Genomic DNA, 11,848 nt, shown 5'->3' on the forward strand with positions numbered 1-11,848 from the left:
GCTCGGGATGGCACGTAAACAGGCCCAGGTTATTTTTGTGATTAACTATTAAACTTTCACCAATCGAAGCACCATCACAAGTATTTACGAGTGTTTTTAGAGGGGTCTCAAAGATTTCAGCTTCTTGACCCCCATAAACACCCCGGTCGACTGTACTAGCATGAACAGCTGGTCACGCCTCAGATTGCAGGCAGCAGGCAGCTGTGTGTCACATGACGTTTTCATTACGTGTGATGAGTTCGACAAAGGTCAGAGCGGGCACAGACTCTGGTTTGTAATGAGGCCTGGGGGATGGATGCACCCTTCCTCTTGTGTTTTCAGATCAGATGATGCGAGTGCTGGCTGTCACGGTGATAGCCTCCATCTTTTAGTTACAGTCTGTGGTTCGGCTGTGAGGATGAAGCGGTCCCGCTGCGTGGAGAAAGCTCTGCCGCTGACGCCGGCGCTGCAGAAACCCTGACGCAGGCTTTTCCGGCCAGCGGTGAAAGGTTTGTGTGAGCGCTGCTCATCTCTGCGTGTCTCTATGAAACACAGGAAAGACAAACAATGTGCTCCTCGCCGCACCGAGGATTTGGTCTGCGCCTCATTTGTTCTGCATGCTGCACTTTTTCCAGGTCACCGGGTGCTTCGAGGAGCCTTTCTCTTCCACCGCTGCCCGGGTCCCGGCTCCGCCTTTCTAGATCCAGGTGAGAGGAATCAGTGACAGCAGCGTTCATTCATTTTATTGGAGATTATGTATCGGAATTTCAGGAGTGGGACCACACCTCCAAACACGCTCCTTCTGGTTCTCATCTATATAGGTTCCCTCAGTTCTGCAAGCTGTTCATTCTTGTTTACGTGCCCCCCCCCCCCCTCCTTGTTCTCAGTTCTTTAACTTCACTCCTATTTAGTACACGGGGATCTGCCAGGCCCAGGAGATCATCACCAGTCCCCTTCCAGGCCTTCCCCAAACCACAGCTCAATTAATGTCTAAGCATTCACCTTTACCTACTAAAACGCTGTCAAACCTCAAATGAGGACGTGGGCCCAGCTAGTGAATTATCAAACATGGGAGGAAAAATTGCAGTGGTCCAAGAATATTTTTCATTGATCAATCCCTGTTAACAAAGAGCCGCAACCTGTCAGTGGAGACAGTGGCGTGTCCAGTGGGGTGGCCTGGGGGGGGCACAGGCCACCCCCCCCAACCAGACTGGCCACCCCAGGTGCCACCCCGAAGCTAAAACAATAAAATTCAATGAAACATCAAATGTACGATTATGTTTTCACAGTGAAGCTCAGATATCCGAGTGTAAGTGAATGCAGCATGGGCTTCTGCACTATGAGCATCAAGTTAGCAAAGATAGGAGAGCCAAGCATGAAAGACGGCATCGCAGAAAACAATTTTTCAGCGAAGATTAACAGGTTAACATAGCTGGACTGGCCATCGGGCATACCGGGCATTTGCCTGGTCGGCTGATGACTTTTTCTCTTTTTTTGTAACGGCATGAACAATGAGAGGTGGTGGATTGGCCAGATGCTGGCCGATGTGTAAAAATAACTCAGTTGTTTGGTGGTGGCTGTGGCGGAGCTTCCACAGAGGCCAGCAGGTGGATGAGGGAAGGGGAGGCAGGAGGAGGAGAGACTCGAGGCAGCCGCCAGTCCGAGTGTCAGGTGAGCTGAACTTCAGGTAAGAAGTTATGACCTGCAGTCTATCTGGGTCAGATATAAACCAAGTTTAGGTGGAGTTTATTTTCGGTATGCTGACTTTTTACAGTCAGTTACAATACTACTGCGTGCTAGCTAGCAAGCATGATGGAGTTTCTATACAGCTGGGTGGGTGCTGTGATGTTACTGATAGTGAACTTTATTTTATTCATAAGGTTAGTTTGTAGAGTTGCCAACGGCTCCTTAAAAAAGGGAATGGTCCTGCAGGTTAATGCTGGCAGTGTCACTGTGCCAGCTGACTGTATTTCATCATCAGCCAGTGTTGTTCTTTATACATCAATATTACCAAAGTTTACCATAAGGCAGCATAGAAAGTATTTACTTGCTTTCAGGTTTTATTCAAATGTTAGTCTTTTCATTTGTTTCCCCACTTTTTTCTGTTTCAAAATCAAACACCAGTTTGTAAGAAGATTATCTTCTTTTTTTTATAGGCAGATAAAGTTTTGCATTGGCTAATTTGCCAACTGTTAAAAATGTTCATATTTTAATATTCAAAAATGTTTTTGCCCAAAACATATGTGCCCTATATGTTAGTAAAAATACTATGCAAATATTGCTGTCCTTGAATGCTGACTAAACACTTAACGGTTGGTAGAATTTTTTTTTAACATTATCTGCCAATCACATCTGCCACCCTTCTCCAAATCTGTGCCCCTACCTGGACCCCCCAACAAAAATTTTCTAGACACGCCACTGAGTGGAGAACAGGTGATGGTCTCCACCTGCAGCACTGCTGTCATGTGACCAACAGCTCATCAGCCCTGTCTTTGACCTGTGACCCCCGTAACTGCTCTAAATGACCGTCAGTTTGACCCGCGGTTATTGTCATGTTAGAGTCACACACACACACACACGTGCATAGCTCAGCCTGCTGTGTGGCAGGTGTCTGAGGGTGTGAACAACGATCAGCTCTGAGTTTGGCGTCGGGGTCGTGCTTCGTTCACGCTTGTCTCTGCCAGGGGCGGATCTAGAGGGGTGGCATGGGGCGGCATGTGCCACCCTAGTTGTGAATATGACAGTGTTGTTTATTAAAATAAGACAGCATTAACACTTTGAGCGTAACTACAGTTAAAACTGAATATATTACATAGGCCCCCCCCCACCATTAACAAGTGGTTCAGCCCACAGCGCAGACAACGTTTTGTCTTGTTGTCAGTAGCAACTGATGCCTGTGATTGTGCCAGAGCACGTTCTGAATCAACACCATGGGCATGTCAGACTTCACACAGGTGATTGGGTGTTACAGTCTGGAAATATAATGAAAGTAAGTGTTATTAACCCTCTGTGTGCCACACCTCCAAATCATGTGACCGATTTAAGCTGACACAGCAACAAGCTGCAGCCACGCTGAGTAAACACCAGCTTTTACATTTTAATGACAGGCCACTAAATCCAGAGTTATGATAAAGCTTTTTTCTGAATACCGTCGTCACGTTTAGAAGAAACGGTTTTATTTTCTAAGGACAGCACGGAAACAGTAAAAAAAGAAAAAAAGCCACCTCTCTCCTATTGGTGGAAAAATGTACCATGTAAAATGTGGCAACAGTAGGATTGGTTGTTTAGGAAGAGGGGAAAGTTTTAGAAGTGACGGCAGTGAGAGCCACGCTTAGTGTGTTGTGTGTCAGTGAGGGCACTACTGACTGTCACAGACTGCAGTGTAAACACTGTCTCCAGGTGAAAACAGGAGCAGGGATGCACCTGCTGTCAGGCTGCAGGTGTGGCAACAATTTATTGTTTTACTGGCACAAATAATTTGTGTGACACCCGATTGTTCTCTCGTTTTAGTTATAGTAGTATTTTTAAATGTTGCACAATAAACCCACCAGATCCATTGGCTGTGTTTTTAGATAAATATTTGTTTATGACTTTATTGTTTACAAACTTTGTGCTTAGGTTTTCAGTTTATATTTGCATTTCAAGTTTTGAAAATCATTCACTAAACATGTTTGTGCTTTTAACAGTAAACAAATATAACTACTACGAGGATTTTATGTTTTTGTGTGATTTCAGATCAGTTGTGTTTCTACAACATGTCCGTGAAACAATCAGTGTAAATTCAGACACGTGAGGCTGAGCTGAAGAGAATGAGACCAAACACGGCGAGGAGGGGAAAGAGGTGAAATACAAATGACATCGCGGCCCCCAGAGGATGAACCCAACAAATCCTGAAAAATTAGCTTTAAATTTTTGTTCATGACGTGCAGATTCTGACATTTTGTGAAAATTTAAGCAACAATTTGATTTTTTTCTACCAAACAAAGTGTGAAACTTCAGTTCGACTGGTGTTTGTAAATGAGCGCCCCATGTTGTGTAGCTTTATTGCTGAATGAAAGCTCGCTCAGCTGTTGCACTTTATTTGATTTCATTGTTGGAGCAGATTGAGACATAAAGCTCACTCCGGAGGCCGTGATGAAATATCAGCATCAACCCGATGCAGCAGGTAAATCTACCTGTCTCCGCACACCTGTAGACACCTGTCACTGCATCTATGAACTGCCTGCAGATTAGCATGCGTCATGTTCTCTGACATATACTGAAGTGGTCCCGGCCTGCAGCATGCACAGGGACCGAGCGCCGTTTATTTAGGAGGTGAAAACGAAGACGCCCACAAAACAGTAAATCAAACATCACTGAATGCAGTTTAAAGAACACGCGTGTGAAATTAGTGTGATAATCGTCACACATGCAGTCAGAACGTTTAGATTAAAGCCCTCGTCACAGTTCGCACATGTGGCCTCAAATATCACAGGAACTAAAAGAGGAAGTGAAACGAGCTTCTGTGGCCGTGTGGGGCTCTTCATCCGGGCGCCCTGCTCTAACATCACCATCACTTCACCAGTTTCACGTTTTATTCACTGACACCTGAAAACAGCAACAAAACCATAAACCAATCAGGAACGAGTTCACGCTTTGGTTTGAGGAACTGGAGCCATTTTTTTTTTTAGCCACGCCCTGCTCGTGGTTCTGGAGGGTCGCTCTGTGGTTCGTTGCCTGCTACAGTGAGCTCAGAGGAGGAGGAGCCTGTCCCCAGGGGATCGCCGCCCTGTTATTGAGTGTGGACGTTCAGAGGAACGCAGAGGAACGGTGTGCTTGTTTCATCTACTTGGCTCTCTGGTCGGCGGGGTTGCTTGGTTTGAAGTTGGAGGAAGAGGAAGAAGAGCCGAGGACGATGCTGACCCATAATCCTTTGGTTCCCACGAGACCCGGCAGTCCTGAGAGGAGAGAAACGAGGGGGGCCATTAAAGCATTTGTGGAAATTCAGAAATTCTTTTATTGCTGCCATATAACCTGCATTATTATAATTGCATTAATAACATGTTTTACAGCATTATTTTATTAGTAATATTTCTTACAGGGTTCATATTGCATTGAAGATGTTTGTCATCACATTGACCTTTTCTATTTACAGGCTTAGTTATGATCATTTTATACACATTGCATATTTGTGCTTATTTGGAGTTGATGTTCCATCCAAAAGGGTCTTAAGCTTCACTGGTGAGCATGGACAGTTGACTGCATGCATGCCTACAGTGCACATAAATCTAGTGACAGGCCTGAGCGAAGGCCCAAATGTCTTCTGCTTCTTTTTGTAACCTGTTGCACTTTAGTGTACTTGGTGACTGATGACTGGAGGCGATAACCAGCCCTCAGACACCCTGAAGGCTTAAGATTATGACTTTGCATGGAAGGTGTTATAAAAAGGAGAAGTTCTATGTCTGTTTATAGCCATTAAAGATGTACAAGATGTACCATTGACTGTAAACAATGTATTTTTAATCTGTAATCACGCCATGAGGGGGGCGTAACCCTGATGAATGAATGAATGAAACCATTCTGAACTGAGCTGTTCGGGGAAGATCGATGCTGGTGGTGCAGTATACAGCTGTAGCTGCCTCCACCAGTGTGTGAATGTGAGAGTGAATGAATAGTGGCCTTGAGAAGCGCTATATGAAATCCAATCCATTATTATTATTAATTCTTCTGGACCAGTGTTGTTTTGTGCCCTCCCTCAATATTTGAACTCGCGACACGCCTGCTCTGCTCCGCCCTCTGTGGTTAACCGGTGAATACATTTAAAAACTGGGTTTCTACAAACTGTAGCTCTGTTTTCTGTCGTGGCGTTGGAGGATCAGAGTTTCAGGTGTGTTCTCTGAAGGTTTACCTGGAGCTGTTTCCACGGTAACCCAAAGCGTGGGCAGTCTCTGCTTGTGTGCGGGCTTGGTGGGTTCTGGACTCGGCGGTAGACCTGAGGAGAGCAGACAGACAGGTGAAAACCAACCGGCCGGCTGTTCTGAGATTAGTTTGGTGTCATTTTTACCTTCAGCCATAAAAGGCCGACAGCTGTCATCGTCACCCCGTGTCCCAGCTGAGCATGCTCAGTGTGGATGTTTTCTCTCTGCTCACTGATCCAAACACACTGCTGCAGAGGAGCTTTTCCTAAAGCGTCCGTTCTGCTGCCTCAGAGGTACGTTACCCTCGTTACCCTCGACTGGTTTGTTTCTTAACCCGTGACACATGACTGAGTGAATGTTGATGCACACCTGCTCTTCTTCTGCTTTGCTCATTTCCTGTCTCACGTTAAACACAAAGTTTCTGATGATGAGCTCAAGCGGCTCTGAACACTTCATCACACCTGCCGCTCGAGAGAGGCAGCCAATCAGAAGAGCCGTCATTGCTGTTGGTTTGTCGTTAACAGGATGAAACTGAATGAAGACAAATGTTTGTTTTACATGCAGGAGTTTGTCCAGTGGGGTCAAAGGTCAAAGATTCAGATCACGGTGCTCACTTTCCAGAAGATGTTTGTTTGCAGTTATCTTTACCCCGAGCATGACCAGGACGCATGCACCAGCACGCCAGCACGCCTTTGTGCCACATCAAAGATTTACCATCACAATGACTCACAACTTTAAAAATAAAGCTTACGGTGTGTGTCTGTGTGTGTGTGTGTGTGTGTGTGTGTGTGTGTGTGTGTGTGTCTGTGTGTGTGTGTGTGTGTGTGTGTGTGTGTGTGTGTGTGTGTGTGTGTGTGTGTGTGTGTGTGTGTGTGTGTGTGTGTGTGTGTGTGTGTGTCTGTGTGTGTGTGTCTGTGTGTGTGTCTGTGTGCGTGTGTCTGTGTGTGTGTCTGTGTGTGTGCGTGTGTCTGTCTGTCTGTCTGTGTGCGTGTGTCTGTGTGTGTGTGTGTGTGTGTGTGTGTGTGTGTGTGCGTGTGTCTGTGTGCGTGTGTCTGTGTGTGTGTGTCTGTGTGTGTGTCTGTGTGCGTGTGTCTGTGTGTGTGTGTCTGTGTGTGTGTGTCTGTGTGTGTGTGTCTGTGTGCGTGTGTCTGTGTGTGTGTGTCTGTGCGTGTGTTCATACTTCGGTAGAAGTGGTTTCGGGCGAGCAGGCAGGCTGGAGAGTTGACGCTGGTCATGGTGGTTCAAGGTGGGTTTGCTGACCTGCAGGGTCCACAACCTGCAGACAGACAGATGGAGGTCAAAGGTCAGATCCAGTTTGAAAGGTGTAAATAATCTAACAGAGGCAGGAACAGAAACAGGATGAAGTCAAAGGAAACAGAAGAAATGAATAAAAGCAACGAACCAGAATAGAAAACTGATTTACTGGAGCCCCCAGAGCCCCCGAGCGTCGTCTCCTCAGGGAGGAATCACGGAGGCCCGTTTCCATCTGCACCTCGACAGTGATGGAGGGGGGGGAGGCTGCCAGCCGGCTCACAGCGTTTAAACAGTGATCAATAAACTGTTAGGAGCTGAGCGGCTGCACACTGTGCCTGCAGCAAACAGGAGCAGCGCTGACGTCCACGTGTTGGTTTAATGTAGCATCTTAATGGGAAGATGCAGGAGTTTGGGTCCGACTCATTACTCCTCACGAGAAAGAAGCTGTTTCCATGACGTCTGCTTATGTCGCTGATAAACACTCCTACCGAAATGTTGTAAGCTCTTTGAAGCTTCTGTGCTCCAAAGATGCATAGAAATGAGACAATATGCTCATAGTTCAGTGTGTGTGTGTGTGTGTGTGTCTGTGTGTGTGTGTGTGTGTGTGTGTGTGTGTGTCTGTGTCTGTGTCTGTGTGTGTGTGTGTGTGTGTGTGTGTGTGTGTGTGTCTGTGTGTGTGTGTGTGTGTGTGTGTCTGTGTGTGTGTGTGTGTGTGTGTGTGTGTGTGTGTGTGTGTGTGTGTGTGTGTGTGTGTGTGTGTGTGTGTGTGTGTGTGTGTGTGTGTGTGTGTCTGTGTCTGTGTCTGTGTGTGTGTGTGTGTCTGTGTGTGTGTGTCTGTGTCTGTGTCTGTGTCTGTGTGTGTGTGTCTGTGTCTGTGTGTGTGTGTGTGTGTGTGTGTGTGTGTGTGTGTCTGTGTGTGGCCCCCCTGAGGGCACAAAATTAAGCTGAACCCTGAATTTAATATCCAACACAGGTTTACAGGATGAATCTGCTGACATGCGGCCCCGCAGAGGTCGACGCCACGTACGCTGGAGGCAGGACTGCGAGAAAAACTTAATTTACAGAAAACCAAAGACCAGTCAGAGGCGGTCAAACCAGTATTCAACCAAACATACAGATGTTTGGTTGAATACTGGTTTCTGGTCAGCAGCAACTCAGAGCCTGAAGGTGACATCATACATACGTGGGAGGGAAACAGGAAGCTCACTGCACGACTCAGTTACTGAGTCAGCTGGAACAATTCATAACTTCAGTTTTTCTTTAATGTTCGACTTTTGTATGTTTGGTTTGCAAAGACCTCTGGGGTCAAAGGTGGCATCAACGTGATGTCAGCGGCTTGAGGAGGACGGAGCATCCGTGGAAACGAGCTCAGCCTCTCTGGAATCAGGACATGCTTTGAGACAGCTTAAAAGGCTGTTAGCACGAGCAGCTATTGCTGCTATAGATGGACAGCAGAGAAGAGCGCCCCCCTCAGGAACCACGTGACCTTTCACCTGCGGCCGGGTGCTGCTGTTCTATGATCTCGCTGAGGCGTAGGAGCTCGGAGGGGGACGTCTTCGCCGTGTTTGTGTTCCTGGTATTCGTGTGTACTCGGTGCTTCGACCTTGTTGAAATACATCTGCCTGGAAACCTTTGGAGGTCATTCAGTGTAATGTGATTACTTTGGCAGCTGTGTTTTCCTGATAAGCTGAGGTCAGAGTGGTAGACCGGAGGCCGGCGTGTTTGCGTCCTCGTGGTGTTCAGTGGAAAGTTGACCTGTTGGTTTTAGATAAGTTCCTTTTTTTGGTTACAGAAAATATTTGCTGTTGGAGGACTCTGGACTGGATGTTTATTTTTAAACCCGCCGGCTCCGGTTTGGCCCGCTCTGGGTCCTTTACAATGAGCTCTTATACAATCTGAACTTCCAGACACTTTATCTGCACAGATTATCTTAACCTGAAGCTGTGGACGGCGGATCGTTCCTGTCGCTGTGTGGCTACGGCGCACGCTAACACCACGTGACAGGATAGGATCAGCTGACCTGTGGTGAGAGTACAGACCCAGGCCCTCTGTGAGAGGACTGCAGCAGCAAAGATGGAGATGGTTCAATAAAGCTTAAAAAAATATGTGGGTCATTGGGTTTGTGGTGGTTCAGAGTAAGTGTGCAGAGCCTGAAGCAGCGAGCACGATGACCTCATTGCTCCCTGAGGAACAGACAGTGGCGTCTTTGTCTCTGACCTCATGATGACAAACCACAGTGAGGTTCATCTGCTCCTGCCTCGTCTCCCCGTCACAGGACAAAGAGCCTCCAAACGCCTCAGAGGTTTGTTTTTGTGACGTTCAAATGTGCTTCGCTACGCTGAGCAACAAAGTGTGGGGATCAGGGAAATTATTTTATTGCTATTGTTCATATTACCATGGCATTAATAACAGTATTGATATTGCATTCAGATGTTCAAACATATTGGTGTCATATTAGCCTTTATTACAGGTCCAGTGAGAACCACTTTAAACTGTTGAGTTGAATCTATAATCTTTAATGCTTTTGAATGCTCATATAATCTTAAATGTTTATATGCAGATTGCATTGTGAAAGACAGGCCTAATGCTGAGTACACTCTGTGCCAAAATAAGACAGGAAACTGCACGCTTTGCAGAAGCGAAACCGAAAGCAGAGTCTAAGTGTAAGTTATTTTGAGGAGCTGTTTGGATGATGCTATTTGAATAACCAGGTTATTCTTTATTATCTTTTATTCATTTATATCTTTTGAATAAGCTTTTAGTAGAGGTTCTTGATTAAAACATTTATTCAGTAGATTACATATACATAGTTTCAGTTCGGTTATTACATATATGAGAGTGGCTTCTGTCTCTCTGTCTGGTGAGAGGTCAGGAGCTAGTTGGCGAGGTGAAACAGGGTGCAACTGTGGTTAGCACACACACACACACACACACACACACACACACACACACACACACACACACACACACACACACACTCAGTTAGAGAGAATCATTTATAGGTGAAAGTTTAATCATATTTTGCTTGTAACTGCAAGTTGTGCCTGCAAAAGAACAGTTTGTGCAGAACGTGCGCCTGATGTTCCAGACGATAAGCGAGCGTCCGGCAGCGACAGGAAGCACCCGCCGTGAAGACGATGTTCTTTTAATTGTGTCACAAGTTGTCAACAGAACATTTGTGGTTTTGAAACTGATGCATGTGATGACGTATGAGGGGGCGTCAGTAAATATACCCTGATGCTATAAAACCATTCTTGTGTAGTTGCTGGGCGGAGATCTGATGCTGTCTGCATACAGTGTACATCTCCCCACGCTGCGTGTGTTCGTTAAAATCATCGTTTGACTCCACCCGGCCGGATCAGTGTGTTATTTGGATTTCCTCCTATATCCCTCCTCAATATATGAACCTTAACAAAAGCAGTCCCCTGAACGGCCACCGGGGGCGTCAGTAACAGTCGTTTTCAGACTTCACTAGCTGGGCCCACGTCCTCATTTTAGGTTTGACAGCGTTTTAGTAGGTAAAGGTGAATGCTTGGACATGAGCTGTGGTTTGGGGAAGGCCTGGAAGGGGACTGGTGATGGCTCCTGGGCCTGGCAGATCCCCGTGTACTAAATAGGAGTGAAGTTAAAGAACTGAGAACAAGGAGGGAGGGAGGGGGGGGCACGTAAACAAGAATGAACAGCTTGCAGAACTGAGGGAACCTATATAGATGAGAACCAGAAGGAGCGTGTTTGGAGGCGTGGTCCCACTCCTGAAATTCCGATACATAATCTCCAATACACAGAGCTGACAGATGTGTGTGTGTGTGTGTGTGTGTGTGAGTGTGTGTGTGTGTGTGTGTGTGTGTGTGTGTGTGTGTGTGTGTGTGTGTGTGTGTGTGTGTGTGTGTGTGTGTGTGTGTGTGTGTGTGTGTGTGTGTGTGTGTGTGTGTGTGTGTGTGTGTGTGTGTGTGTGTGTGTGTGTGTGTGTGTGTGTGTGTGTGTGTGTGTGTGTGTGTGTGTGTGTGTGTGTGTGTGTGTGTGTGTGTGTGTGTGTGTGTGTGTGTGTGTGTGTGAGTGTGTGTGTGTGTGTGTGTGTGTGTGTGTGTGTGTGTGAGTATTTGAGAGAGAGAGCATGGGGAACGTTTGATGCTGGTGTCCTTTCATGGCATGAAGGTGTCAGGGTTATGACATCACCAGCGTGTGGGTTGCTATAGTGATCACCTGCTGACCAGCCTGTACGTACAGCACTGCTGCCTCACATGTACAGAGGTGAAAAGTAATCAAGTACAAAATACTTTGTTACTGTACATAAGTAGAATTTTCAGGTATCTGTACTCGAGTATTTGAACTTTCGTTATTTCTACTCCCAACTTTTGTACACAAATCTCTGAAGTTTGTACATTTTAAAATCAGAGCTGTTACTTTACGTTCAGCTGTGTTTACTCTGCAGAGAGCGCTACTGGAGACGAGCGAGCATACAGGCAGTAACGTGTTGTGTCAGCGTTTCCATCAGCTCGACAAACATCAGCAAACACACAAACTGTGTTTGCAGCTAAAGGTCCAGCTGCTGTATCTGACAGGGAGGGAAAAGACAGAGAGCTCAGAGATGGAGACGGATCAGAAGGGTGAGAGTTAAAGGGAAGCAAACGTGAAGCTTACATGTGACGTAGAATCACACGTTGCATCTGTGTATGACACATTTTGATAAACGTCCTGCAAAACAAACTAAGCTGCAC

Source organism: Oreochromis aureus, linkage group 20 (assembly GCF_013358895.1).
Source record: "Oreochromis aureus strain Israel breed Guangdong linkage group 20, ZZ_aureus, whole genome shotgun sequence".
Lineage (NCBI taxonomy): Eukaryota > Metazoa > Chordata > Actinopteri > Cichliformes > Cichlidae > Oreochromis > Oreochromis aureus.